The sequence below is a fragment of the Petromyzon marinus genome, chromosome 42 (genome assembly GCF_048934315.1).
Source record: "Petromyzon marinus isolate PM22_M1 ecotype Great Lakes invasive population chromosome 42, UKy_Petmar_22M1.pri1.0, whole genome shotgun sequence".
Classification (NCBI taxonomy): Eukaryota; Metazoa; Chordata; class Hyperoartia; order Petromyzontiformes; family Petromyzontidae; genus Petromyzon; species Petromyzon marinus.
This window is the reverse complement of record NC_133708.1, coordinates 5396810-5423939: the sequence shown is the minus strand read 5'-3', so window position 1 is coordinate 5423939 and position 27130 is coordinate 5396810. Positions and strand designations below refer to the sequence as shown.

The following is a 27130-nucleotide window of genomic DNA, read 5'->3' as shown; positions in this document are numbered from 1 at the left end:
AAAGGCTAGTGTTTAAATAAAACATGCAGTGCCATATGTAGATAATAGATGACAGTTGGTATGCATAATACATATAATACATGACAATACAGTATATTTATTAAAATGTTTGTTAAAATACAGTATTTTAAAAAGCTAACGGATGCTGACCAAGTTTTTGGGCCATGTTTACGGGTCCGCCATTGGTCCAATACTGTAATTATGTACAATGATCACAATGTGAAGTAAACTATGTGCAGAATAACATTACCTTTACTTTAATAACCCTCGTGTAAATACATGAATGGAAATTAAATAATCACTGATTTTAAGATGTATCAAAGGACGTTTTAATTTTACTAAAGTTGCGAAGAACAGGTCCCATAGGATAAATGTAGGAGTGTTCCGATAAGTACCTTCTAATGATGGAACTAAACTTTACTCTGGTTTCTCTTCAGAGCGAATAAATCTTTCGCCTTTTACTAAAGATTTCCGTGGAGAGGAACACTCTTATGAGTCTTAAACTATTTTTCATTACCCTGCTCTGGCAGGGTTTCCTTGAAAGTAACAAAAAGATTGAGGTTCCTGGGTACGGGTGCTTCACGTCATGAAAAGAGAAGGGGGGGAACACACTTTGTGTTCATTGCGACAAAGTTACGCAGCTATTTATTATCTGACTAGCCTATAGCCTGTCCAAGGACGGGTGTATTGCAGTTTAGGGTCCATCCCTTTTCCCCGTCCCTGTATGCACGCATACTTTTACCCCCCCCCCCCCCCACCTGCGTATGTAAGCTTGATGCACCACCCCCCCGAATACCTACTATAATCACCCATTAATGTCTGTCCTTAACTCTCGTAACATCACTCCACATCGACCAGTGCTCCTCATTAATATTCAAGAGCAGGTGACGTCCTCCAAATCGACACCCCCTCCCCCCATTCCTAATTATTAGCGGCTGAAGTAACTACACAGCGGGGGCCAAGGGGCCTCCTCCCCTATCCTATGCGTCAACTTACACCCCTCACTACATAGGCAGAACCCTCATGTCACGCGATTTCCGTAACGCTATTGAGACATCAGAGTAAAAAGGACGTCATGATGAACAAGGGATTATAACCTTAAAATGAAATAGGTCTATGTCACCGCTCCCTTACAAATTGCACGCGCATTAATGCAATGAATATCACGTCGCGGTCTGCTTTTCGCTTGCAAGTTTCAGATTTACTGCAATACACCCGTCCTTGGACGGGCAAAAGGCTAGTGTTTAAATAAAACATGCAGTGCCATATGTAGATAATAGATGACAGTTGGTATGCATAATACATATAATACATGACTATACAGTATATTTCTTAAAATATGTTTGTTAAAATACAGTATTTTAAAAATCTAACGGATGCTGGCCAAATTATTGGCCATGTTTACGGGTCCGCCATTGGTCCAATACTGTAATTATGTACAATGATCACAATGTGAAGTAAACTATGTGCAGAATAGCATTACCTTTACTTTAATAACCCTCGTGTAAAAACATGAATGGAAATTAAATAATCACTGATTTTAAGTTGTATCAAAGGACGTTTTAATTTTAGTAAAGTTGCGAAGAACAGGTCCCATAGGATAAATGTAGGAGTGTTCCGATAAGTACCTACTAATGATGGAACTAAACTTTACTCTGGTTTCTTTTCAGAGCGAATAAATCTTTCGCCTTTTACTAAAGATTTCCGTGGAGAGGAACACTCTAATGAGTCTTAAACTATTTTTCGTAACCCTGCTCTGGCAAGGTTTCCTTGAAAGTAACAAAAAGATTGAGGTTGCTGGGTATGGGTGCTTCACGTCATGAAAAGAGAGGGGGGGGACACACTTTGTGTTCATTGCAACAAAGTTATACAGCTATTTATTATCTGACTAGCCTATAGCCCGTCCAAGGTCGGGTGTATTGCAGTTTAGGGTCCATCCCCTTTCCCCCTCCCTGTATGCACGCGTACTTTTACCCCCCCCCCCCCCCCACCTGCGTACGTACGCTTGATGCACCCCCCCCGAATACCTACTATAATCACCCATTAATGTCTGTCCTTAACTCTCGTAACATCACTCCACATCGACCAGTCCCCCTCATTAATATTCAAGAGCAGGTGACGTCCTCCAAATCGACACCTCCTCCCCCCATTCCTAATTATTAGCGGCTGAAGTCACTACACATGGGGGGCCAAGGGGCCTCCTCCCCTATCCTAGGCGTCAACTTACACCCCTCACTACATAGGCAGAACCCTCATGTCACGAGATTTCCGTAACGCTATTGAGACATCAGAGTAAAAAGGACGTCATGATGAACAAGGGATTATAACCTTAACATGAAATAGGTCTGTGTCACCGCGCATTAAAAAAAAATTGCACACGCATTAATGCAATGAATATCACGTCGCGGTCTGCTTTTCGCTTGCAAGTTTCAGATTTATTGCAATACACCCGTCATTGGATGGGCAAAAGGCTAGTGTTTAAATAAAACATGCAGTGCCATATGTAGATAATAGATGACAGTTGGTATGCATAATACATATAATACATGACAATACAGTATATTTCTTAAAATATGTTTGTTAAAATACAGTATTTTAAAAAGCTAACGGATGCTGGCCAAGTTATTGGCCATGTTTACGGGTCTGCCATTGGTCCAATACTGTAATTATGTACAATGAACACTGTGAAGTAAACTATGTGCAGAATACTATTACCTTTACTTTAATAACCCTCGTGTAAAGACATAAATGGAAATTAAATGATCACTGATTTTAAGTTGTATCAAAAGGACGTTTTAATTTTACTAAAGTTGCGAAGAACAGGTCCCATAGGATAAATGTAGGAGTGTTCCGATAAGTACCTACTAATGATGGAACTAAACTTTACTCTGGTTTCTCTTCAGAGCGAATAAATCTTTCGCCTTTTACTAAAGATTTCCGTGGAGAGGAACACTCTAATGAGTCTTAAACTATTTTTCGTAACCCTGCTCTGGCAGGGTTTCCTTGAAAGTAACAAAAGATTGAGGTTGCTGGGTATGGGTGCTTCACATCATGAAAAGAGAGGGGGGGGACACACTTTGTGTTCATTGTGACAAAGTTATGCAGCTATTTATGATCTGACTAACCTATAGCCCGTCCAAGGACGGGTGTATTTCAGTTTAGGGTCCATCCCCTTTCCCCCTCCCTGTATGCACGCGTACTTTTACCCCCCCCCCCTGCGTACGTACGCTTGATGCACCCCCCCCCCGAATACCTACTATAATCACCCATTAATGTCTGTCCTTAACTCTTGTAACATCACTCCACATCGACCAGTCCCCCTCATTAATATTCAAGAGCAGGTGACGTCCTCCAAATCGACACCCCCTCCCCCCATTCCTAATTATTAGCGGCTGAAGTAACTACACAGCGGGGGCCAAGGGGCCTCCTCCCCTATCCTAGGCGTCAACTTACACCCCTCACTACATAGGCAGAACCCTCATGTCACGCGATTTCCGTAACGCTATTGAGACATCAGAGTAAAAAGGACGTCATGATGAACAAGGGATTATAACCGTAAAATGAAATAGGTCTATGTCACCGCTCCCTTACAAATTGCACACGCATTAATGCAATGAATATCACGTCGCGGTCTGCTTTTCGCTTGCAAGTTTCAGATTTATTGCAATACACCCGTCCTTGGACGGGCAAAAGGCTAGTGTTTAAATAAAACATGCAGTGCCATATGTAGATAATAGATGACAGTTGGTATGCATAATACATATAATACATGACAATACAGTATATTTCTTAAAATATGTTTGTTAAAATACAGTATTTTAAAAAGCTATCCGATGCTGGCCCAGTTATTGGCCATGTTTACGGGTCCGCCATTGGTCCAATACTGTAATTATGTACAATGAACACTGTGAAGTAAACTATGTGCAGAATACTATTACCTTTACTTTAATAACCCTCGTGTAAAGACATAAATGGAAATTAAATGATCACTGATTTTAAGTTGTATCAAAAGGACGTTTTAATTTTACTAAAGTTGCGAAGAACAGGTCCCATAGGATAAATGTAGGAGTGTTCCGATAAGTACCTACTAATGATGGAACTAAACTTTACTCTGGTTTCTCTTCAGAGCGAATAAATCTTTCGCCTTTTACTAAAGATTTCCGTGGAGAGGAACACTCTAATGAGTCTTAAACTATTTTTCGTAACCCTGCTCTGGCAGGGTTTCCTTGAAAGTAACAAAAGATTGAGGTTGCTGGGTATGGGTGCTTTACATCATGAAAATAGAGGGGGGGGGACACACTTTGTGTTCATTGCGACAAAGTTACGCAGCTATTTATGATCTGACTAGCCTATAGCCCGTCCAAGGACGGGTGTATTTCAGTTTAGGGTCCATCCCCTTTCCCCCTCCCTGTATGCACGCGTACTTTTACCCCCCCCCCCCCCCCCCTGCGTACGTACGCTTGATCCACCTCCCCCAGAATACCTACTATAATCACCCATTAATGTCTGTCCTTAACTCTCGTAACATCACTCCACATCGACCAGTCCCCCTCATTAATATTCAAGAGCAGGTGACGTCCTCCAAATCGACACCCCCTCCCCCCATTCCTAATTATTAGCGGCTGAAGTAACTACACAGCGGGGGCCAAGGGGCCTCCTCCCCTATCCGAGGCGTCAACTTACACCCCTCACTACATAGGCAGAACCCTCATGTCACGCGATTTCCGTAACGCTATTGAGACATCAGAGTAAAAAGGACGTCATGATGAACAAGGGATTATAACCTTAAAATGAAATAGGTCTATGTCACCGCTCCCTTACAAATTGCACACGCATTAATGCAATGAATATCACGTCGCGGTCTGCTTTTCGCTTGCAAGTTTCAGATTTATTGCAATACACCCGTACTTGGACGGGCAAAAGGCTAGTGTTTAAATAAAACATGCAGTGCCATATGTAGATAATAGATGACAGTTGGTATGCATAATACATATAATACATGACAATACAGTATATTTCTTAAAATATGTTTGTTAAAATACAGTATTTTAAAAAGCTATCCGATGCTGGCCAAGTTATTGGCCATGTTTACGGGTCCGCCATTGGTCCAATACTGTAATTATGTACAATGATCACAATGTGAAGTAAACTATGTGCAGAATAACATTACCTTTACTTTAATAACCCTCGTGTAAATACATGAATGGAAATTAAATAATCACTGATTTTAAGATGTATCAAAGGACGTTTTAATTTTACTAAAGTTGCGAAGAACAGGTCCCATAGGATAAATGTAGGAGTGTTCCGATAAGTACCTTCTAATGATGGAACTAAACTTTACTCTGGTTTCTCTTCAGAGCGAATAAATCTTTCGCCTTTTACTAAAGATTTCCGTGGAGAGGAACACTCTTATGAGTCTTAAACTATTTTTCATTACCCTGCTCTGGCAGGGTTTCCTTGAAAGTAACAAAAAGATTGAGGTTCCTGGGTACGGGTGCTTCACGTCTTGAAAAGAGAAGGGGGGGAACACACTTTGTGTTCATTGCGACAAAGTTACGCAGCTATTTATTATCTGACTAGCCTATAGCCTGTCCAAGGACGGGTGTATTGCAGTTTAGGGTCCATCCCTTTTCCCCGTCCCTGTATGCACGCATACTTTTACCCCCCCCCCCCCCCCCACCTGCGTATGTAAGCTTGATGCACCACCCCCCCGAATACCTACTATAATCACCCATTAATGTCTGTCCTTAACTCTCGTAACATCACTCCACATCGACCAGTCCTCCTCATTAATATTCAAGAGCAGGTGACGTCCTCCAAATCGACACCCCCTCCCCCCATTCCTAATTATTAGCGGCTGAAGTAACTACACAGCGGGGGCCAAGGGGCCTCCTCCCCTATCCTATGCGTCAACTTACACCCCTCACTACATAGGCAGAACCCTCATGTCACGCGATTTCCGTAACGCTATTGAGACATCAGAGTAAAAAGGACGTCATGATGAACAAGGGATTATAACCTTAAAATGAAATAGGTCTATGTCACCGCTCCCTTACAAATTGCATGCGCATTAATGCAATGAATATCACGTCGCGGTCTGCTTTTCGCTTGCAAGTTTCAGATTTACTGCAATACACCCGTCCTTGGACGGGCAAAAGGCTAGTGTTTAAATAAAACATGCAGTGCCATATGTAGATAATAGATGACAGTTGGTATGCATAATACATATAATACATGACTATACAGTATATTTCTTAAAATATGTTTGTTAAAATACAGTATTTTAAAAATCTAACGGATGCTGGCCAAATTATTGGCCATGTTTACGGGTCCGCCATTGGTCCAATACTGTAATTATGTACAATGATCACAATGTGAAGTAAACTATGTGCAGAATAGCATTACCTTTACTTTAATAACCCTCGTGTAAAAACATGAATGGAAATTAAATAATCACTGATTTTAAGTTGTATCAAAGGACGTTTTAATTTTAGTAAAGTTGCGAAGAACAGGTCCCATAGGATAAATGTAGGAGTGTTCCGATAAGTACCTACTAATGATGGAACTAAACTTTACTCTGGTTTCTCTTCAGAGCGAATAAATCTTTCGCCTTTTACTAAAGATTTCCGTGGAGAGGAACACTCTAATGAGTCTTAAACTATTTTTCGTAACCCTGCTCTGGCAGGGTTTCCTTGAAAGTAACAAAAAGATTGAGGTTGCTGGGTATGGGTGCTTCACGTCATGAAAAGAGAGGGGGGGGACACACTTTGTGTTCATTGCAACAAAGTTATACAGCTATTTATTATCTGACTAGCCTATAGCCCGTCCAAGGTCAGGTGTATTGCAGTTTAGGGTCCATCCCCTTTCCCCCTCCCTGTATGCACGCGTACTTTTACCCCCCCCCCCCCCACCTGCGTACGTACGCTTGATGCACCCCCCCCGAATACCTACTATAATCACCCATTAATGTCTGTCCTTAACTCTCGTAACATCACTCCACATCGACCAGTCCCCCTCATTAATATTCAAGAGCAGGTGACGTCCTCCAAATCGACACCTCCTCCCCCCATTCCTAATTATTAGCGGCTGAAGTCACTACACATGGGGGGCCAAGGGGCCTCCTCCCCTATCCTAGGCGTCAACTTACACCCCTCACTACATAGGCAGAACCCTCATGTCACGAGATTTCCGTAACGCTATTGAGACATCAGAGTAAAAAGGACGTCATGATGAACAAGGGATTATAACCTTAACATGAAATAGGTCTGTGTCACCGCGCATTAAAAAAAAATTGCACACGCATTAATGCAATGAATATCACGTCGCGGTCTGCTTTTCGCTTGCAAGTTTCAGATTTATTGCAATACACCCGTCATTGGACGGGCAAAAGGCTAGTGTTTAAATAAAACATGCAGTGCCATATGTAGATAATAGATGACAGTTGGTATGCATAATACATATAATACATGACAATACAGTATATTTCTTAAAATATGTTTGTTAAAATACAGTATTTTAAAAAGCTAACGGATGCTGGCCAAGTTATTGGCCATGTTTACGGGTCTGCCATTGGTCCAATACTGTAATTATGTACAATGATCACAATGTGAAGTAAACTATGTGCAGAATAACATTACCTTTACTTTAATAACCCTCTTGTAAAAACATGAATGGAAATTAAATAATGTTGTATCAAAGGACGTTTTAATTTTAGTAAAGTTGCGAAGAACAGGTCCCATAGGATAAATGTAGGAGTGTTCCGATAAGTACCTACTAATGATGGAACTAAACTTTACTCTGGTTTCTCTTCAGAGCGAATAAATCTTTCGCCTTTTACTAAAGATTTCCGTAGAGAGGAGCACTCTAATGAGTCTCAAACTAAAGTAACAAAAGATTGAGGTTGCTGGGTATGGGTGCTTCACATCATGAAAAGAGAGGGGGGGGGACACACTTTGTGTTCATTGCGACAAAGTTACGCAGCTATTTATGATCTGACTAGCCTATAGCCCGTCCAAGGACGGGTGTATTTCAGTTTAGGGTCCATCCCCTTTCCCCCTCCCTGTATGCACGCGTACTTTTACTTACCCCCCCTGCGTACGTACGCTTGATGCACCCCCCCCCCCCGAATACCTACTATAATCACCCATTAATGTCTGTCCTTAACTCTCGTAACATCACTCCACATCGACCAGTCCCCCTCATTAATATTCAAGAGCAGGTGACGTCCTCCAAATCGACACCCCCTCCCCCCATTCCTAATTATTAGCGGCTGAAGTAACTACACAGCGGGGGCCAAGGGGCCTCCTCCCCTATCCTAGTCGTCAACTTACACACCTCACTACATAGGCAGAACCCTCATGTCACGCGATTTCCGTAACGCTATTGAGACATCAGAGTAAAAAGGACGTCATGATGAACAAGGGATTATAACCTTAAAATGAAATATGTCTGTGTCACCGCTCCCTTACAAATTGCACACGCATTAATGCAATGAATATCACGTCGCGGTCTGCTTTTCGCTTGCAAGTTTCAGATTTATTGCAATACACCCGTCCTTGGACGGGCAAAAGGCTAGTGTTTAAATAAAACATGCAGCGCCATATGTAGATAATAGATGACAGTTGGTATGCATAATACATATAATACATGACAATACAGTATATTTCTTAAAATATGTTTGTTAAAATACAGTATTTTAAAAAGCTAACGGATGCTGACCAAGTTTTTGGGCCATGTTTACGGGTCCGCCATTGGTCCAATACTGTAATTATGTACAATGAACACTGTGAAGTAAACTATGTGCAGAATACTATTACCTTTACTTTAATAACCCTCGTGTAAAGACATAAATGGAAATTAAATGATCACTGATTTTAAGTTGTATCAAAAGGACGTTTTAATTTTACTAAAGTTGCGAAGAACAGGTCCCATAGGATAAATGTAGGAGTGTTCCGATAAGTACCTACTAATGATGGAACTAAACTTTACTCTGGTTTCTCTTCAGAGCGAATAAATCTTTCGCCTTTTACTAAAGATTTCCGTGGAGAGGAACACTCTAATGAGTCTTAAACTATTTTTCGTAACCCTGCTCTGGCAGTTTCCTTGAAAGTAACAAAAAGATTGAGGTTGCTGGGTATGGGTGCTTCACATCATGAAAAGAGAGGGGGGGGGGACACACTTTGTGTTCATTGCGACAAAGTTACGCAGCTATTTATTATCTGACTAGCCTATAGCCCGTCCAAGGACGGGTGTATTTCAGTTTAGGGTCCATCCCCTTTCCCCCTCCCTGTATGCACGCGTACTTTTACCCCCCCCCCCCCCACCTGCGTACGTACGCTTGATGCACCCCCCCCCCCGAATACCTACTATAATCACCCATTAATGTCTGTCCTTAACTCTCGTAACATCACTCCACATCGACCAGTCCCCCTCATTAATATTCAAGAGCAGGTGACGTCCTCCAAATCGACACCCCCTCCCCCCATTCCTAATTATTAGCGGCTGAAGTAACTACACAGCGGGGGCCAAGGGGCCTCCTCCCCTATCCTAGGCGTCAACTTACACCCCTCACTACATAGGCAGAACCCTCATGTCACGCGATTTCCGTAACGCTATTGAGACATCAGAGTAAAAAGGACGTCATGATGAACAAGGGATTATAACCGTAAAATGAAATAGGTCTATGTCACCGCTCCCTTACAAATTGCACACGCATTAATGCAATGAATATCACGTCGCGGTCTGCTTTTCGCTTGCAAGTTTCAGATTTATTGCAATACACCCGTCCTTGGACGGGCAAAAGGCTAGTGTTTAAATAAAACATGCAGTGCCATATGTAGATAATAGATGACAGTTGGTATGCATAATACATATAATACATGACAATACAGTATATTTCTTAAAATATGTTTGTTAAAATACAGTATTTTAAAAAGCTATCCGATGCTGGCCCAGTTATTGGCCATGTTTACGGGTCCGCCATTGGTCCAATACTGTAATTATGTACAATGAACACTGTGAAGTAAACTATGTGCAGAATACTATTACCTTTACTTTAATAACCCTCGTGTAAAGACATAAATGGAAATTAAATGATCACTGATTTTAAGTTGTATCAAAAGGACGTTTTAATTTTACTAAAGTTGCGAAGAACAGGTCCCATAGGATAAATGTAGGAGTGTTCCGATAAGTACCTACTAATGATGGAACTAAACTTTACTCTGGTTTCTCTTCAGAGCGAATAAATCTTTCGCCTTTTACTAAAGATTTCCGTGGAGAGGAACACTCTAATGAGTCTTAAACTATTTTTCGTAACCCTGCTCTGGCAGGGTTTCCTTGAAAGTAACAAAAGATTGAGGTTGCTGGGTATGGGTGCTTTACATCATGAAAATAGAGGGGGGGGGACACACTTTGTGTTCATTGCGACAAAGTTACGCAGCTATTTATGATCTGACTAGCCTATAGCCCGTCCAAGGACGGGTGTATTTCAGTTTAGGGTCCATCCCCTTTCCCCCTCCCTGTATGCACGCGTACTTTTACCCCCCCCCCCCCCCCCCTGCGTACGTACGCTTGATCCACCTCCCCCAGAATACCTACTATAATCACCCATTAATGTCTGTCCTTAACTCTCGTAACATCACTCCACATCGACCAGTCCCCCTCATTAATATTCAAGAGCAGGTGACGTCCTCCAAATCGACACCCCCTCCCCCCATTCCTAATTATTAGCGGCTGAAGTAACTACACAGCGGGGGCCAAGGGGCCTCCTCCCCTATCCGAGGCGTCAACTTACACCCCTCACTACATAGGCAGAACCCTCATGTCACGCGATTTCCGTAACGCTATTGAGACATCAGAGTAAAAAGGACGTCATGATGAACAAGGGATTATAACCTTAAAATGAAATAGGTCTATGTCACCGCTCCCTTACAAATTGCACACGCATTAATGCAATGAATATCACGTCGCGGTCTGCTTTTCGCTTGCAAGTTTCAGATTTATTGCAATACACCCGTACTTGGACGGGCAAAAGGCTAGTGTTTAAATAAAACATGCAGTGCCATATGTAGATAATAGATGACAGTTGGTATGCATAATACATATAATACATGACAATACAGTATATTTCTTAAAATATGTTTGTTAAAATACAGTATTTTAAAAAGCTATCCGATGCTGGCCAAGTTATTGGCCATGTTTACGGGTCCGCCATTGGTCCAATACTGTAATTATGTACAATGATCACAATGTGAAGTAAACTATGTGCAGAATAACATTACCTTTACTTTAATAACCCTCGTGTAAAAACATGAATGGAAATTAAATAATCACTGATTTTAAGTTGTATCAAAGGACGTTTTAATTTTAGTAAAGTTGCGAAGAACAGGTCCCATAGGATAAATGTAGGAGTGTTCCGATAAGTACCTACTAATGATGGAACTAAACTTTACTCTGGTTTCTCTTCAGAGCGAATAAATCTTTCGCCTTTTACTAAAGATTTCCGTGGAGAGGAACACTCTAATGAGTCTTAAACTATTTTTCGTAACCCTGCTCTGGCAGTTTCCTTGAAAGTAACAAAAAGATTGAGGTTGCTGGGTATGGGTGCTTCACATCATGAAAAGAGAGGGGGGGGGGACACACTTTGTGTTCATTGCGACAAAGTTACGCAGCTATTTATTATCTGACTAGCCTATAGCCCGTCCAAGGACGGGTGTATTTCAGTTTAGGGTCCATCCCCTTTCCCCCTCCCTGTATGCACGCGTACTTTTACCCCCCCCCCCCCCCCCCACCTGCGTACGTACGCTTGATGCACCCCCCCCCCCCCGAATACCTACTATAATCACCCATTAATGTCTGTCCTTAACTCTCGTAACATCACTCCACATCGACCAGTCCCCCTCATTAATATTCAAGAGCAGGTGACGTCCTCCAAATCGACACCCCCTCCCCCCATTCCTAATTATTAGCGGCTGAAGTAACTACACAGCGGGGGCCAAGGGGCCTCCTCCCCTATCCTAGGCGTCAACTTACACCCCTCACTACATAGGCAGAACCCTCATGTCACGCGATTTCCGTAACGCTATTGAGACATCAGAGTAAAAAGGACGTCATGATGAACAAGGGATTATAACCGTAAAATGAAATAGGTCTATGTCACCGCTCCCTTACAAATTGCACACGCATTAATGCAATGAATATCACGTCGCGGTCTGCTTTTCGCTTGCAAGTTTCAGATTTATTGCAATACACCCGTCCTTGGACGGGCAAAAGGCTAGTGTTTAAATAAAACATGCAGTGCCATATGTAGATAATAGATGACAGTTGGTATGCATAATACATATAATACATGACAATACAGTATATTTCTTAAAATATGTTTGTTAAAATACAGTATTTTAAAAAGCTATCCGATGCTGGCCCAGTTATTGGCCATGTTTACGGGTCCGCCATTGGTCCAATACTGTAATTATGTACAATGAACACTGTGAAGTAAACTATGTGCAGAATACTATTACCTTTACTTTAATAACCCTCGTGTAAAGACATAAATGGAAATTAAATGATCACTGATTTTAAGTTGTATCAAAAGGACGTTTTAATTTTACTAAAGTTGCGAAGAACAGGTCCCATAGGATAAATGTAGGAGTGTTCCGATAAGTACCTACTAATGATGGAACTAAACTTTACTCTGGTTTCTCTTCAGAGCGAATAAATCTTTCGCCTTTTACTAAAGATTTCCGTGGAGAGGAACACTCTAATGAGTCTTAAACTATTTTTCGTAACCCTGCTCTGGCAGGGTTTCCTTGAAAGTAACAAAAGATTGAGGTTGCTGGGTATGGGTGCTTTACATCATGAAAATAGAGGGGGGGGACACACTTTGTGTTCATTGCGACAAAGTTACGCAGCTATTTATGATCTGACTAGCCTATAGCCCGTCCAAGGACGGGTGTATTTCAGTTTAGGGTCCATCCCCTTTCCCCCTCCCTGTATGCACGCGTACTTTTACCCCCCCCCCCCCCCTGCGTACGTACGCTTGATCCACCTCCCCCAGAATACCTACTATAATCACCCATTAATGTCTGTCCTTAACTCTCGTAACATCACTCCACATCGACCAGTCCCCCTCATTAATATTCAAGAGCAGGTGACGTCCTCCAAATCGACACCCCCTCCCCCCATTCCTAATTATTAGCGGCTGAAGTAACTACACAGCGGGGGCCAAGGGGCCTCCTCCCCTATCCGAGGCGTCAACTTACACCCCTCACTACATAGGCAGAACCCTCATGTCACGCGATTTCCGTAACGCTATTGAGACATCAGAGTAAAAAGGACGTCATGATGAACAAGGGATTATAACCTTAAAATGAAATAGGTCTATGTCACCGCTCCCTTACAAATTGCACACGCATTAATGCAATGAATATCACGTCGCGGTCTGCTTTTCGCTTGCAAGTTTCAGATTTATTGCAATACACCCGTACTTGGACGGGCAAAAGGCTAGTGTTTAAATAAAACATGCAGTGCCATATGTAGATAATAGATGACAGTTGGTATGCATAATACATATAATACATGACAATACAGTATATTTCTTAAAATATGTTTGTTAAAATACAGTATTTTAAAAAGCTATCCGATGCTGGCCAAGTTATTGGCCATGTTTACGGGTCCGCCATTGGTCCAATACTGTAATTATGTACAATGATCACAATGTGAAGTAAACTATGTGCAGAATAACATTACCTTTACTTTAATAACCCTCGTGTAAAAACATGAATGGAAATTAAATAATCACTGATTTTAAGTTGTATCAAAAGGACGTTTTAATTTTACTAAAGTTGCGAAGAACAGGTCCCATAGGATAAATGTAGGAGTGTTCCGATAAGTACCTACTAATGATGGAACTAAACTTTACTCTGGTTTCTCTTCAGAGCGAATAAATCTTTTGCCTTTTACTAAAGATTTCCGTGGAGAGGAACACTCTAATGAGTCTTAAACTATTTTTCGTAACCCTGCTCTGGCAGTTTCCTTGAAAGTAACAAAAAGATTGAGGTTGCTGGGTATGGGTGCTTCACATCATGAAAAGAGAGGGGGGGGGGGACACACTTTGTGTTCATTGCGACAAAGTTACGCAGCTATTTATTATCTGACTAGCCTATAGCCCGTCCAAGGACGGGTGTATTTCAGTTTAGGGTCCATCCCCTTTCCCCCTCCCTGTATGCACGCGTACTTTTACCCCCCCCCCCCCCCCACCTGCGTACGTACGCTTGATGCACCCCCCCCCCCGAATACCTACTATAATCACCCATTAATGTCTGTCCTTAACTCTCGTAACATCACTCCACATCGACCAGTCCCCCTCATTAATATTCAAGAGCAGGTGACGTCCTCCAAATCGACACCCCCTCCCCCCATTCCTAATTATTAGCGGCTGAAGTAACTACACAGCGGGGGCCAAGGGGCCTCCTCCCCTTTCCTAGGCGTCAACTTACACCCCTCACTACATAGGCAGAACCCTCATGACACGCGATTTCCGTAACGCTATTGAGACATCAGAGTAAAAAGGACGTCATGATGAACAAGGGATTATAACCTTAACATGAAATAGGTCTGTGTCACCGCGCATTAAAAAAAAATTGCACACGCATTAATGCAATGAATATCACGTCGCGGTCTGCTTTTCGCTTGCAAGTTTCAGATTTATTGCAATACACCCGTCCTTGGACGGGCAAAAGGCTAGTGTTTAAATAAAACATGCTGTGCCATATGTAGATAATAGATGACAGTTGGTATGCATAATACATATAATACATGACAATACAGTATATTTCTTAAATATGTTTGTTAAAATACAGTATTTTAAAAAGCTAACGGATGCTGGCCAAGTTATTGGCCATGTTTACGGGTCCGCCATTGGTCCAATACTGTAATTATGTACAATGATCACAATGTGAAGTAAACTATGTGCAGAATAACATTACCTTTACTTTAATAACCCTCGTGTAAAAACATGAATGGAAATTAAATAATCACTGATTTTAAGTTGTATCAAAGGACGTTTTAATTTTAGTAAAGTTGCGAAGAACAGGTCCCATAGGATAAATGTAGGAGTGTTCCGATAAGTACCTACTAATGATGGAACTAAACTTTACTCTGGTTTCTCTTCAGAGTGAATAAATCTTTCGCCTTTTTCTAAAGATTTCCGTGGAGAGGAACACTCTAATGAGTCTTAAACTATTTTTCGTAACCCTGCTCTGGCAGTTTCCTTGAAAGTAACAAAAAGATTGAGGTTGCTGGGTATGGGTGCTTCACATCATGAAAAGAGAGGGGGGGGGGACACACTTTGTGTTCATTGCGACAAAGTTACGCAGCTATTTATTATCTGACTAGCCTATAGCCCGTCCAAGGACGGGTGTATTTCAGTTTAGGGTCCATCCCCTTTCCCCCTCCCTGTATGCACGCGTACTTTTACCCCCCCCCCCCCCCCCACCTGCGTACGTACGCTTGATGCACCCCCCCCCCCGAATACCTACTATAATCACCCATTAATGTCTGTCCTTAACTCTCGTAACATCACTCCACATCGACCAGTCCCCCTCATTAATATTCAAGAGCAGGTGACGTCCTCCAAATCGACACCCCCTCCCCCCATTCCTAATTATTAGCGGCTGAAGTAACTACACAGCGGGGGCCAAGGGGCCTCCTCCCCTTTCCTAGGCGTCAACTTACACCCCTCACTACATAGGCAGAACCCTCATGACACGCGATTTCCGTAACGCTATTGAGACATCAGAGTAAAAAGGACGTCATGATGAACAAGGGATTATAACCTTAACATGAAATAGGTCTGTGTCACCGCGCATTAAAAAAAAATTGCACACGCATTAATGCAATGAATATCACGTCGCGGTCTGCTTTTCGCTTGCAAGTTTCAGATTTATTGCAATACACCCGTCCTTGGACGGGCAAAAGGCTAGTGTTTAAATAAAACATGCTGTGCCATATGTAGATAATAGATGACAGTTGGTATGCATAATACATATAATACATGACAATACAGTATATTTCTTAAATATGTTTGTTAAAATACAGTATTTTAAAAAGCTAACGGATGCTGGCCAAGTTATTGGCCATGTTTACGGGTCCGCCATTGGTCCAATACTGTAATTATGTACAATGATCACAATGTGAAGTAAACTATGTGCAGAATAACATTACCTTTACTTTAATAACCCTCGTGTAAAAACATGAATGGAAATTAAATAATCACTGATTTTAAGTTGTATCAAAGGACGTTTTAATTTTAGTAAAGTTGCGAAGAACAGGTCCCATAGGATAAATGTAGGAGTGTTCCGATAAGTACCTACTAATGATGGAACTAAACTTTACTCTGGTTTCTCTTCAGAGTGAATAAATCTTTCGCCTTTTTCTAAAGATTTCCGTGGAGAGGAACACTCTAATGAGTCTTAAACTATTTTTCGTAACCCTGCTCTGGCAGTTTCCTTGAAAGTAACAAAAAGATTGAGGTTGCTGGGTATGGGTGCTTCACATCATGAAAAGAGAGGGGGGGGGGACACACTTTGTGTTCATTGCGACAAAGTTACGCAGCTATTTATTATCTGACTAGCCTATAGCCCGTCCAAGGACGGGTGTATTTCAGTTTAGGGTCCATCCCCTTTCCCCCTCCCTGTATGCACGCGTACTTTTACCCCCCCCCCCCCCCAACCTGCGTACGTACGCTTGATGCACCCCCCCCCCGAATACCTACTATAATCACCCATTAATGTCTGTCCTTAACTCTCGTAACATCACTCCACATCGACCAGTCCCCCTCATTAATATTCAAGAGCAGGTGACGTCCTCCAAATCGACACCCCCTCCCCCCATTCCTAATTATTAGCGGCTGAAGTAACTACACAGCGGGGGCCAAGGGGCCTCCTCCCCTTTCCTAGGCGTCAACTTACACCCCTCACTACATAGGCAGAACCCTCATGACACGCGATTTCCGTAACGCTATTGAGACATCAGAGTAAAAAGGACGTCATGATGAACAAGGGATTATAACCTTAACATGAAATAGGTCTGTGTCACCGCGCATTAAAAAAAAATTGCACACGCATTAATGCAATGAATATCACGTCGCGGTCTGCTTTTCGCTTGCAAGTTTCAGATTTATTGCAATACACCCGTCCTTGGACGGGCAAAAGGCTAGTGTTTAAATAAAACATGCTGTGCCATATGTAGATAATAGATGACAGTTGGTATGCATAATACATATAATACATGACAATACAGTATATTTCTTAAATATGTTTGTTAAAATACAGTATTTTAAAAAGCTAACGGATGCTGGCCAAGTTATTGGCCATGTTTACGGGTCCGCCATTGGTCCAATACTGTAATTATGTACAATGATCACAATGTGAAGTAAACTATGTGCAGAATAACATTACCTTTATTTTAATAACCCTCGTGTAAAAACATGAATGGAAATTAAATAATCACTGATTTTAAGTTGTATCAAAGGACGTTTTAATTTTAGTAAAGTTGCGAAGAACAGGTCCCATAGGATAAATGTAGGAGTGTTCCGATAAGTACCTACTAATGATGGAACTAAACTTTACTCTGGTTTCTCTTCAGAGTGAATAAATCTTTCGCCTTTTTCTAAAGATTTCCGTGGAGAGGAACACTCTAATGAGTCTTAAACTATTTTTCGTAACCCTGCTCTGGCAGGGTTTCCTTGAAAGTAATAAAAAGATTGAGGTTGCTGGGTACGGGTGCTTCACGTCATGAAAACAGAGGGGGGGGACACACTTTGTGTTCATTGCGACAACGTTACGCAGCTATTTATTATCTGACTAGCCTATAGCCCGTCCAAGGACGGGTGTATTTCAGTTTAGGGTCCATCCCCTTTCCCCCTCCCTGTATGCACGCGTACTTTTACCCCCCCCCCCACCTGCGTACGTACGCTTGATGCACCCCCCCCCCCGAATACCTACTATAATCACCCATTAATGTCTGTCCTTAACTCTCGTAACATCACTCCACATCGACCAGTCCCCCTCATTAATTTTCAAGAGCAGGTGACATCCTCCAAATCGACACACCCTCCCCGCATTCCTAATTATTAGCGGCTGAAGTCACTACACATGGGGGGCCAATGAGCCTCCTCCCCTATCCTAGGCGTCAACTTACACCCCTCACTTCATAGGCAGAACCCTCATGTCACGAGATTTCCGTAACGCTATTGAGACATCAGAGTAAAAAGGACGTCATGATGAACAAGGGATTATAACCTTAACATGAAATAGGTCTGTGTCATCGCGCATTAAAAAAAAATTGCACACGCATTAATGCAATGAATATCACGTCGCGGTCTGCTTTTCGCTTGCAAGTTTCAGATTTACTGCAATACACCCGTCCTTGGACGGGCAAAAGGCTAGTGTTTAAATAAAACATGCAGCGCCATATGTAGATAATAGATGACAGTTGGTATTCATAATACATATAATACATGACAATACAGTATATTTCTTAAAATATGTTTGTTAAAATACAGTATTTTAAAAAGCTAACAGATGCTGGACAAATTTTGATTTAAAGCTTTCGTGACTGCAGTAATTCATATTCTTAGTGTTTTCGGTAAAGTCACGTTGAAGAGAAACAACAAAATAATAAAATATATATAAAACAATAAAAAATTCTCACGACGTTTCGACCATAACTCAAACGGTCGTCTTCTTCAAAACACCTGGAGACGACCGTTTGAGTTATGGTCGAAACGTCGTGAGAATTGTTTTATTGTTTTATATATATTTTATTATTTTGTTGTTTCTCTTCAACGTGACTTTACCAAAAAAACTAAGAATATGGATGCTGGACAAGTTATTGGCCATGTTTACGGGTCCGCCATTGGTCCAATACTGTAATTATGTACAATGATCACAATGTGAAGTAAACTATGTGCAGAATAACATTACCTTTACTTTAATAACCCTCGTGTAAAAAACATGAATGGAAATTAAATCATCACTGATTTTAAGTTGTATCAAAGGACGTTTTAATTTTAGTAAAGTTGCGAAGAACAGGTCCCATAGGATAAATGTAGGAGTGTTCCGATAAGTACCTACTAATGATGGAACTAAACTTTACTCTGGTTTCTCTTCAGAGCGAATAAATCTTTCGCCTTTTACTAAAGATTTCCGTGGAGAGGAACACTCTAATGAGTCTCAAACTATTTTTCGTAACCCTGCTCTGGCAGGGTTTCCTTGAAAGTAACAAAAGATTGAGGTTGCTGGGTATGGGTGCTTCACATCATGAAAAGAGAGGGGGGGGACACACTTTGTGTTCATTGTGACAAAGTTACGCAGCTATTTATGATCTGACTAGCCTATAGCCCGTCCAAGGACGGGTGTATTTCAGTTTAGGGGCCATCCCCTTTCACCCTCCCTGTATGCACGTGTACTTTTACCCCCCCCCCCCTGCGTACGTACGCTTGATGCACCCCCCCCCCAAATACCTACTATAATTACCCATTAATGTCTGTCCTTAACTCTCGTAACATCACTCCACATCGACCAGTCCCCCTCATTAATATTCAAGAGCAGGTGACGTCTTCCAAATGGACACCCCCTCCCCCCATTCCTAATTATTAGCGGCTGAAGTCACTACATTTGGGGGGCCAATGGGCCTCCTCCCCTATCCTAGGCGTCAACTTACACCCCTCACTACATAGGCAGAACCCTCATGTCACGCGATTTCCGTAACGCTTTTGAGACATCGGAGTAAAAAGGACGTCATGATGAACAAGGGATTATAACCTTAAAATGAAATAGGTCTATGTCACCGCTCCCTTAAAAATTGCACACGCATTAATGCAATGAATATCACGTCGTGGTCTGCTTTTCGCTTGCAAGTTTCAGATTTACTGCAATACACCCGTCCTTGGACGGGCAAAAGGCTAGTGTTTAAATAAAACATGCAGCGCCATATGTAGATAATAGATGACAGTTGGTATGTATAATACATATAATACGTGACAATACAGTGTTTCTTAAAATATGTTTGTTAAAATACAGTATTTTAAAAAGCTAACGGATGCTTACCAAGTTTTTGGGCCATGTTTACAGGTCCGCCATTGGTCCAATACTGTAATTATGTACAATGAACACAATGTGAAGTAAACTATGTGCAGAATACTATTACCTTTACTTTAATAACCCTCGTGTAAAAACATGAATGGAAATTAAATAATCACTGATTTTAAGTTGTATCAAAGGACGTTTTAATTTTACTAAAGTTGCGAAGAACAGGTCCCATAGGATAAATGTAGTAGTGTTCCGATAAGTACCTACTAATGATGGAACTAAACAATACTCTGGTTTCTCTTCAGAGCGAATAAATCTTTCGCCTTTTACTAAAGATTTCCGTGGAGAGGAACACTCTAATGAGTCTTCAACTATTTTTGTAACCCTACTCTGGCAGGGTTTCCTTGAAAGTAACAAAAAGATTGAGGTTGCTGGGTACGGGTGCTTTACGTCATGAAAATAGATGGGGGGGGGGGGGCACACTTTGTGTTCATTGTGACAAAGTTACGCAGCTACTTATTATCTGACTAGCCTATAGCCCGTCCAAGGACAGGTGTATTTCAGTTTAGGGTCCATCCCCTTTCCCCCCTCCCTGTATGCACGCGTACTTTCCCCCCCCCCCACCTGCGTACGTACGCTTGATGCACCCCCCCCCCCGAATATCTACTATAATCACCCATTAATGTCTGTCCTTAACTCTCGTAACATCACTCCACATCGACCAGTCCCCCTCATTAATATTCAAGAGCAGGTGACGTCCTCCAAATCGACACCCCCTCCCCCCATTCCTAATTATTAGCGTCTGAAGTCACTACACATGGGGGGCCAATGGGCCTCCTCCCCTATCCTAGGCGTCAACTTACACCCCTCACTACATAGGCAGAACCCTCATGTCACGAGATTTCCGTAACGCTATTGAGACATTAGAGTAAAAAGGACGTCATGATGAACAAGGGATTATAACCTTAAAATGAAATAGGTCTATGTCACCTCTCCCTTACACATTGCACACGCATTAATGCAATGAATATCACGTCGCGGTCTGCTTTTCGCTTGCAAGTTTCAGATTTATTGCAATACACCCGTCCTTGGACGGGCAAAAGGCTAGTGTTTAAATAAAACATGCAGCGCCATATGTAGATAATAGATGACAGTTGGTATGTATAATACATATAATACGTGACAATACAGTGTTTCTTAAAATATGTTTGTTAAAATACAGTATTTTAAAAAGCTAACGGATGCTTACCAAGTTTTTGGGCCATGTTTACGGGTCCGCCATTGGTCCAATACTGTAATTATGTACAATGAACACAATGTGAAGTAAACTATGTGCAGAATACTATTACCTTTACTTTAATAGCCCTCGTGTAAAAACATGAATGGAAATTAAATAATCACTGATTTTAAGTTGTATCAAAGGACGTTTTAATTTTACTAAAGTTGCGAAGAACAGGTCCCATAGGATAAATGTAGTAGTGTTCCGATAAGTACCTACTAATGATGGAACTAAACAATACTCTGGTTTCTCTTCAGAGCGAATAAATCTTTCGCCTTTTACTAAAGATTTCCGTGGAGAGGAACACTCTAATGAGTCTTCAACTATTTTTGTAACCCTACTCTGGCAGGGTTTCCTTGAAAGTAACAAAAAGATTGAGGTTGCTGGGTACGGGTGCTTTACGTCATGAAAATAGATGGGGGGGGGGGCACACTTTGTGTTCATTGTGACAAAGTTACGCAGCTACTTATTATCTGACTAGCCTATAGCCCGTCCAAGGACAGGTGTATTTCAGTTTAGGGTCCATCCCCTTTCCCCCCTCCCTGTATGCACGCGTACTTTCCCCCCCCCCCACCTGCGTACGTACGCTTGATGCACCCCCCCCCCCGAATATCTACTATAATCACCCATTAATGTCTGTCCTTAACTCTCGTAACATCACTCCACATCGACCAGTCCCCCTCATTAATATTCAAGAGCAGGTGACGTCCTCCAAATCGACACCCCCTCCCCCCATTCCTAATTATTAGCGTCTGAAGTCACTACACATGGGGGGCCAATGGGCCTCCTCCCCTATCCTAGGCGTCAACTTACACCCCTCACTACATAGGCAGAACCCTCATGTCACGAGATTTCCGTAACGCTATTGAGACATTAGAGTAAAAAGGACGTCATGATGAACAAGGGATTATAACCTTAAAATGAAATAGGTCTATGTCACCTCTCCCTTACACATTGCACACGCATTAATGCAATGAATATCACGTCGCGGTCTGCTTTTCGCTTGCAAGTTTCAGATTTATTGCAATACACCCGTCCTTGGACGGGCAAAAGGCTAGTGTTTAAATAAAACTTGCAGTGCCATATGTAGATAATAGATGACAGTTGGTATGCATAATACATATAATACATGACAATACAGTATGTTTCTTAAAATATGTTTGTTAAAATACAGTATTTTAAAAAGCTAAAGGATGCTGGCCAAGTTATTGGGCATGTTTTACGGGTCTGCCATTGGTCCAATACTGTAATTATGTACAATGAACACAATGTGAAGTAAACTATGTGCAGAATAACATTACCTTTACTTTAATAACCCTCGTGTAAAAACATGAATGGAAATTAAATAATCACTGATTTTAAGTTGTATCAAAGGACGTTTTAATAGGACGTTTTAATTTTACTAAAGTTGCGAAGAATAGGTCCCATAGGATAAATGTAGGAGTGTTCCGATAAGTACCTACTAATGATGGAACTAAACTTTACTCTGGTTTCTCTTCAGAGCGAATAAATCTTTCGCCTTTTACTAAAGATTTCCGTGGGGAGGAACACTCTAATGAGTCTTAAACTATTTTTCGTAACCCTGCTCTGGCAGGGTTTCCTTGAAAGTAACAAAAAGATTGAGGTTGTTGGGTACGGGTGCTTCACGTCATGAAAAGAGACGGGGGGAGGACACACTTTGTGTTCATTGCAACAAAGTTACGCAGCTATTTATTATCTGACTAGCCTATAGCCCGTCCAAGGACGGGTGTATTTCAGTTTAGGGTCCATCTCCTTTCCCCCCTCCCTGTATGCACGTGTACTTTTACCCCTCCCCCCCCCACCTGCGTACGTACGCTTGATGCACCCCCCCCCAATACCAACTATAATCACCCATTAATGTCTGTCCTTAACTCTCGTAACATCACTCCACATCGACCAGTCCCCCTCATTATTATTCAAGAGCAGGTGACGTCCTCCAAATCGACACCCCCTCCCCCCATTCCTAATTATTAGCGGCTGAAGTATCTACACAGCGGGGGCCAAGGGGCCTCCTCCCCTATCCTAGGCATCAACTTACACCCCTCACTACATTGGCAGAACCCTCATGTCACGCGATTTCCGTAACGCTATTGAGATATCAGAGTAAAAAGGAACGTCATGATGAACAAGGGATTATAACCTTAAAATGAAATAGGTCTATGTCACCGCTCCCTTACAAATTGCACACGCATTAATGCAATGAATATCACGTTGCGGTCTGCTTTTCGCTTGCAAGTTTCAGATTTACTGCAATACACCCGTCCTTGGACGGGCAAAAGGCTAGTGTTTAAATAAAACATGCAGCGCCATATGTAGATAATAGATGACAGTTGATATGTATAATACATATAATACGTGACAATACAGTGTTTCTTAAAATATGTTTGTTAAAATACAGTATTTTAAAAAGCTAACGGATGCTTACCAAGTTTTTGGGCCATGTTTACGGGTCCGCCATTGGTCCAATACTGTAATTATGTACAATGAACACAATGTGAAGTAAACTATGTGCAGAATACTATTACCTTTACTTTAATAACCATCGTGTAAAAACATGAATGGAAATTAAATAATCACTGATTTGAAGTTGTATCAAAGCACGTTTTAATTTTACTAAAGTTGCGAAGAACAGGTCCCATAGGATAAATGTAGGAGTGTTCCGATAAGTACCTACTAATGATGGAACTAAACTTTACTCTGGTTTCTCTTCAGAGCGAATAAATCTTTCGCCTTTTACTAAAGATTTCCGTGGAGAGGAACACTCTAATGAGTCTTCAACTATTTTTCGTAACCCTGCTCTGGCAGGGTTTCCTTGAAAGTAACAAAAAGATTGAGTTTGCTGGGTACGGGTGCTTCACGTCATGAAAAGAGAGGGGGGGGGACACACTTTGTGTTCATTGCGACAAAGTTACGCAGCTAGTTATTATCTGACTAGCCTATAGCCCGTCCAAGGACAGGTGTATTTCAGTTTAGGGTCCATCCCCTTTCCCCCCTCCCTGTATGCACGCGTACTTTCCCCCCCTCCCCCACCTGCGTACGTACGCTTGATGCACCCCCCCCCCCCCCCCGAATATCTACTATAATCACCCATTAATGTTTGTCCTTAACTCTCGTAACATCACTCCACATCGACCAGTCCCCCTCATTAATATTCAAGAGCAGGGACGTCCTCCAAATCGACACCCCCTCCCCCCATTCCTAATTATTAGCGTCTGAAGTCACTACACATGGGGGGCCAATGGGCCTCCTCCCCTATCCTAGGCGTCAACTTACACCCCTCACTACATAGGCAGAACCCTCATGTCACGAGATTTCCGTAACGCTATTGAGACATCAGAGTAAAAAGGACGTCATGATGAACAAGGGATTATAACCTTAACATGAAATAGGTCTGTGTCACCGCGCATTAAAAAAAAATTGCACACGCATTAATGCAATGAATATCACGTCGCGGTCTGCTTTTCGCTTGCAAGTTTCAGATTTATTGCAATACACCCGTCATTGGACGGGCAAAAGGCTAGTGTTTAAATAAAACATGCAGTGCCATATGTAGATAATAGATGACAGTTGGTATGCATAATACATATAATACATGACAATACAGTATATTTCTTAAAATATGTTTGTTAAAATACAGTATTTTAAAAAGCTAACGGATGCTTACCAAGTTTTTGGGCCACGTTTACGGGTCCGCCATTGGTCCAATACTGTAATTATGTACAATGAACACAATGTGAAGTAAACTATGTGCAGAATACTATTACCTTTACTTTAATAACCCTCGTGTAAAAACATGAATGGAAATTAAATAATCACTGATTTTAAGTTGTATCAAAGGACGTTTTAATTTTACTAAAGTTGCGAAGAACAGGTCCCATAGGATAAATGTAGGAGGGTTCTGATAAGTACCTACTAATGATGGAACTAAACAATACTCTGGTTTCTCTTCAGAGCGAATAAATATTTCGCCTTTTACTAAAGATTTCCGTGGAGAGGAACACTCTAATGAGTCTTAAACTATTTTTCGTAACCTTGCTCTGGCAGGGTTTCCTTGAAAGTAACAAAAAGATTGAGTTTGCTGGGTACGGGTGCTTCACGTCATGAAAAGAGTGGGGGGGGGACACACTTTGTGTTCATTGTGACAAAGTAACGCAGCTATTTATTAGCTGTCTTGCCTATAGCCCGTCCAAGGACGGGTGTATTTCAGTTTAGGGTCCATCCCCTTTCCCCCTCCCTGTATGCACGCGTACTTTTATCCCCCCCCCCCCCCCACCTGCGTACGTACGCTTGATGCACCCCCCCCCCCGAATACCTACTATAATCACCCATTAATGTCTGTCCTTAACTCTCGTAACATCACTCCACATCGACCAGTCCCCCTCATTAATATTCAAGAGCAGGTGACGTCCTCCAAATCGACACCTCCTCCCCCCATTCCTAATTATTAGCGGCTGAATTCACTACACATGGGGGGCCAATGGGCCTCCTCCCCTATCCTAGGCGTCAACTTACACCCCTCACTACATAGGCAGAACCCTCATGTCACGAGATTTCCGTAACGCTATTGAGACATCAGAGTAAAAAGGACGTCATGATGAACAAGGGATTATAACCTTAACATGAAATAGGTCTGTGTCACCGCGCATTAAAAAAATAATTGCACACGCATTAATGCAATGAATATCACGTCGCGGTCTGCTTTTCGCTTGCAAGTTTCAGATTTACTGCAATACACCCGTCCTTGGACGGGCAAAAAGCTAGTGTTGAAATAAAACATGCAGCGCCATATGTAGATAATAGATGACAGTTGGTATGCATAATACATATAATACATGACAATACAGTATTTCTTAAAATATGTTAAAATACAGTATTTTAAAAAGCTAACGGATGCTGGCCAAGTTATTGGCCATGTTTACGGGTCCGCCATTGGTCCAATACTGTAATTATGTACAATGAACACAATGTGAAGTAAACTATGTGCAGAATAACATTACCTTTACTTTAATAACCCTCGTGTAAAAACATGAATGGAAATTTAATAATCACTGATTTTAAGTTGTATCAAAGGACGTTTTAATTTTACTAAAGTTGCGAAGAACAGGTCCCATAGGATAAATGTAGGAGTGTTCCGATAAGTACCTACTAATGATGGAACTAAACTTGACTCTGGTTTCTCTTCAGAGCGAATAAATCTTTCGCCTTTTACTAAAGATTTCCGTGGGGAGGAACACTCTAATGAGTCTTAAACTATGTTTCGTAACCCTGCTTTGGCAGGGTTTCCTTGAAAGTAACAAAAAGATTGAGGTTGCTGGGTACGGGTACTTCACGTCATGAAAAGAGAGGGGGGGACACACTTTCTGTTCATTGCGACAAAGTGACGCAGCTATTTTTTATCTGACTAGCCTATAGCCCGTCCAAGGACGGGTGTATTTCAGTTTAGGGTCTTTCCACTTTCCCCCTCCCTGTATGCACGCGTACTTTTACCCCCCCCCCCCCCCACCTGCGTACGTACGCTTGATGCACCCCCCCCCGAATACCTACTATAATCACCCATTAATGTCTGTCCTTAACTCTCGTAACATCACTCCACATCGACCAGTCCCCCTCATTAATATTCAAGAGCAGGTGACGTCCTCCAAATCGACACCCCCTCCCCCCATTCCTAATTATTAGCGTCTGAAGTCACTACACATGGGGGGCCAATGGGCCTCCTCCCCTATCCTAGGCGTCAACTTACACC

General features: G+C 41.9%; 21 non-coding genes and 1 pseudogene across 21 annotated transcripts; all 22 read left to right on the top strand.

Annotated features, from left to right (window-relative positions):
• The first annotated feature begins 417 nt into the window (after positions 1 to 417).
• LOC142930694 (U5 spliceosomal RNA) lies at positions 418 to 534 on the top strand. Its single transcript, XR_012946645.1, has one exon. It is a non-coding gene; the product is annotated as a U5 spliceosomal RNA (small nuclear RNA).
• Positions 535 to 1650: 1116 nt separating this feature from the next.
• Positions 1651 to 1766, top strand: LOC142930699 (U5 spliceosomal RNA). Its single transcript, XR_012946650.1, has one exon. It is a non-coding gene; the product is annotated as a U5 spliceosomal RNA (small nuclear RNA).
• Positions 1767 to 2883: 1117 nt separating this feature from the next.
• LOC142930759 (U5 spliceosomal RNA) lies at positions 2884 to 2999 on the top strand. Its single transcript, XR_012946709.1, has one exon. It is a non-coding gene; the product is annotated as a U5 spliceosomal RNA (small nuclear RNA).
• Positions 3000 to 4106: 1107 nt separating this feature from the next.
• On the top strand, positions 4107 to 4222 carry LOC142930758 (U5 spliceosomal RNA). The gene has a single exon (XR_012946708.1). It is a non-coding gene; the product is annotated as a U5 spliceosomal RNA (small nuclear RNA).
• A 1115-nt stretch (positions 4223 to 5337) lies between these two features.
• Positions 5338 to 5454, top strand: LOC142930693 (U5 spliceosomal RNA). The gene has a single exon (XR_012946644.1). It is a non-coding gene; the product is annotated as a U5 spliceosomal RNA (small nuclear RNA).
• A 1118-nt stretch (positions 5455 to 6572) lies between these two features.
• On the top strand, positions 6573 to 6688 carry LOC142930757 (U5 spliceosomal RNA). The gene has a single exon (XR_012946707.1). It is a non-coding gene; the product is annotated as a U5 spliceosomal RNA (small nuclear RNA).
• A 1104-nt stretch (positions 6689 to 7792) lies between these two features.
• On the top strand, positions 7793 to 7885 carry LOC142930734 (U5 spliceosomal RNA; annotated as a pseudogene).
• Positions 7886 to 8984: 1099 nt separating this feature from the next.
• On the top strand, positions 8985 to 9100 carry LOC142930703 (U5 spliceosomal RNA). Its single transcript, XR_012946654.1, has one exon. It is a non-coding gene; the product is annotated as a U5 spliceosomal RNA (small nuclear RNA).
• Positions 9101 to 10215: 1115 nt separating this feature from the next.
• Positions 10216 to 10331, top strand: LOC142930756 (U5 spliceosomal RNA). The gene has a single exon (XR_012946706.1). It is a non-coding gene; the product is annotated as a U5 spliceosomal RNA (small nuclear RNA).
• A 1115-nt stretch (positions 10332 to 11446) lies between these two features.
• LOC142930702 (U5 spliceosomal RNA) lies at positions 11447 to 11562 on the top strand. Its single transcript, XR_012946653.1, has one exon. It is a non-coding gene; the product is annotated as a U5 spliceosomal RNA (small nuclear RNA).
• Positions 11563 to 12683: 1121 nt separating this feature from the next.
• On the top strand, positions 12684 to 12799 carry LOC142930755 (U5 spliceosomal RNA). The gene has a single exon (XR_012946705.1). It is a non-coding gene; the product is annotated as a U5 spliceosomal RNA (small nuclear RNA).
• Positions 12800 to 13911: 1112 nt separating this feature from the next.
• Positions 13912 to 14027, top strand: LOC142930704 (U5 spliceosomal RNA). Its single transcript, XR_012946655.1, has one exon. It is a non-coding gene; the product is annotated as a U5 spliceosomal RNA (small nuclear RNA).
• A 1121-nt stretch (positions 14028 to 15148) lies between these two features.
• On the top strand, positions 15149 to 15264 carry LOC142930723 (U5 spliceosomal RNA). Its single transcript, XR_012946674.1, has one exon. It is a non-coding gene; the product is annotated as a U5 spliceosomal RNA (small nuclear RNA).
• A 1121-nt stretch (positions 15265 to 16385) lies between these two features.
• LOC142930722 (U5 spliceosomal RNA) lies at positions 16386 to 16501 on the top strand. The gene has a single exon (XR_012946673.1). It is a non-coding gene; the product is annotated as a U5 spliceosomal RNA (small nuclear RNA).
• Positions 16502 to 17620: 1119 nt separating this feature from the next.
• On the top strand, positions 17621 to 17736 carry LOC142930701 (U5 spliceosomal RNA). The gene has a single exon (XR_012946652.1). It is a non-coding gene; the product is annotated as a U5 spliceosomal RNA (small nuclear RNA).
• Positions 17737 to 19148: 1412 nt separating this feature from the next.
• On the top strand, positions 19149 to 19264 carry LOC142930650 (U5 spliceosomal RNA). Its single transcript, XR_012946601.1, has one exon. It is a non-coding gene; the product is annotated as a U5 spliceosomal RNA (small nuclear RNA).
• Positions 19265 to 20372: 1108 nt separating this feature from the next.
• On the top strand, positions 20373 to 20487 carry LOC142930686 (U5 spliceosomal RNA). Its single transcript, XR_012946637.1, has one exon. It is a non-coding gene; the product is annotated as a U5 spliceosomal RNA (small nuclear RNA).
• Positions 20488 to 21603: 1116 nt separating this feature from the next.
• Positions 21604 to 21718, top strand: LOC142930685 (U5 spliceosomal RNA). The gene has a single exon (XR_012946636.1). It is a non-coding gene; the product is annotated as a U5 spliceosomal RNA (small nuclear RNA).
• A 1129-nt stretch (positions 21719 to 22847) lies between these two features.
• LOC142930655 (U5 spliceosomal RNA) lies at positions 22848 to 22963 on the top strand. Its single transcript, XR_012946606.1, has one exon. It is a non-coding gene; the product is annotated as a U5 spliceosomal RNA (small nuclear RNA).
• A 1116-nt stretch (positions 22964 to 24079) lies between these two features.
• On the top strand, positions 24080 to 24195 carry LOC142930647 (U5 spliceosomal RNA). The gene has a single exon (XR_012946598.1). It is a non-coding gene; the product is annotated as a U5 spliceosomal RNA (small nuclear RNA).
• Positions 24196 to 25318: 1123 nt separating this feature from the next.
• LOC142930712 (U5 spliceosomal RNA) lies at positions 25319 to 25434 on the top strand. Its single transcript, XR_012946663.1, has one exon. It is a non-coding gene; the product is annotated as a U5 spliceosomal RNA (small nuclear RNA).
• A 1117-nt stretch (positions 25435 to 26551) lies between these two features.
• Positions 26552 to 26667, top strand: LOC142930706 (U5 spliceosomal RNA). The gene has a single exon (XR_012946657.1). It is a non-coding gene; the product is annotated as a U5 spliceosomal RNA (small nuclear RNA).
• The last annotated feature ends 463 nt before the right edge of the window (positions 26668 to 27130 follow it).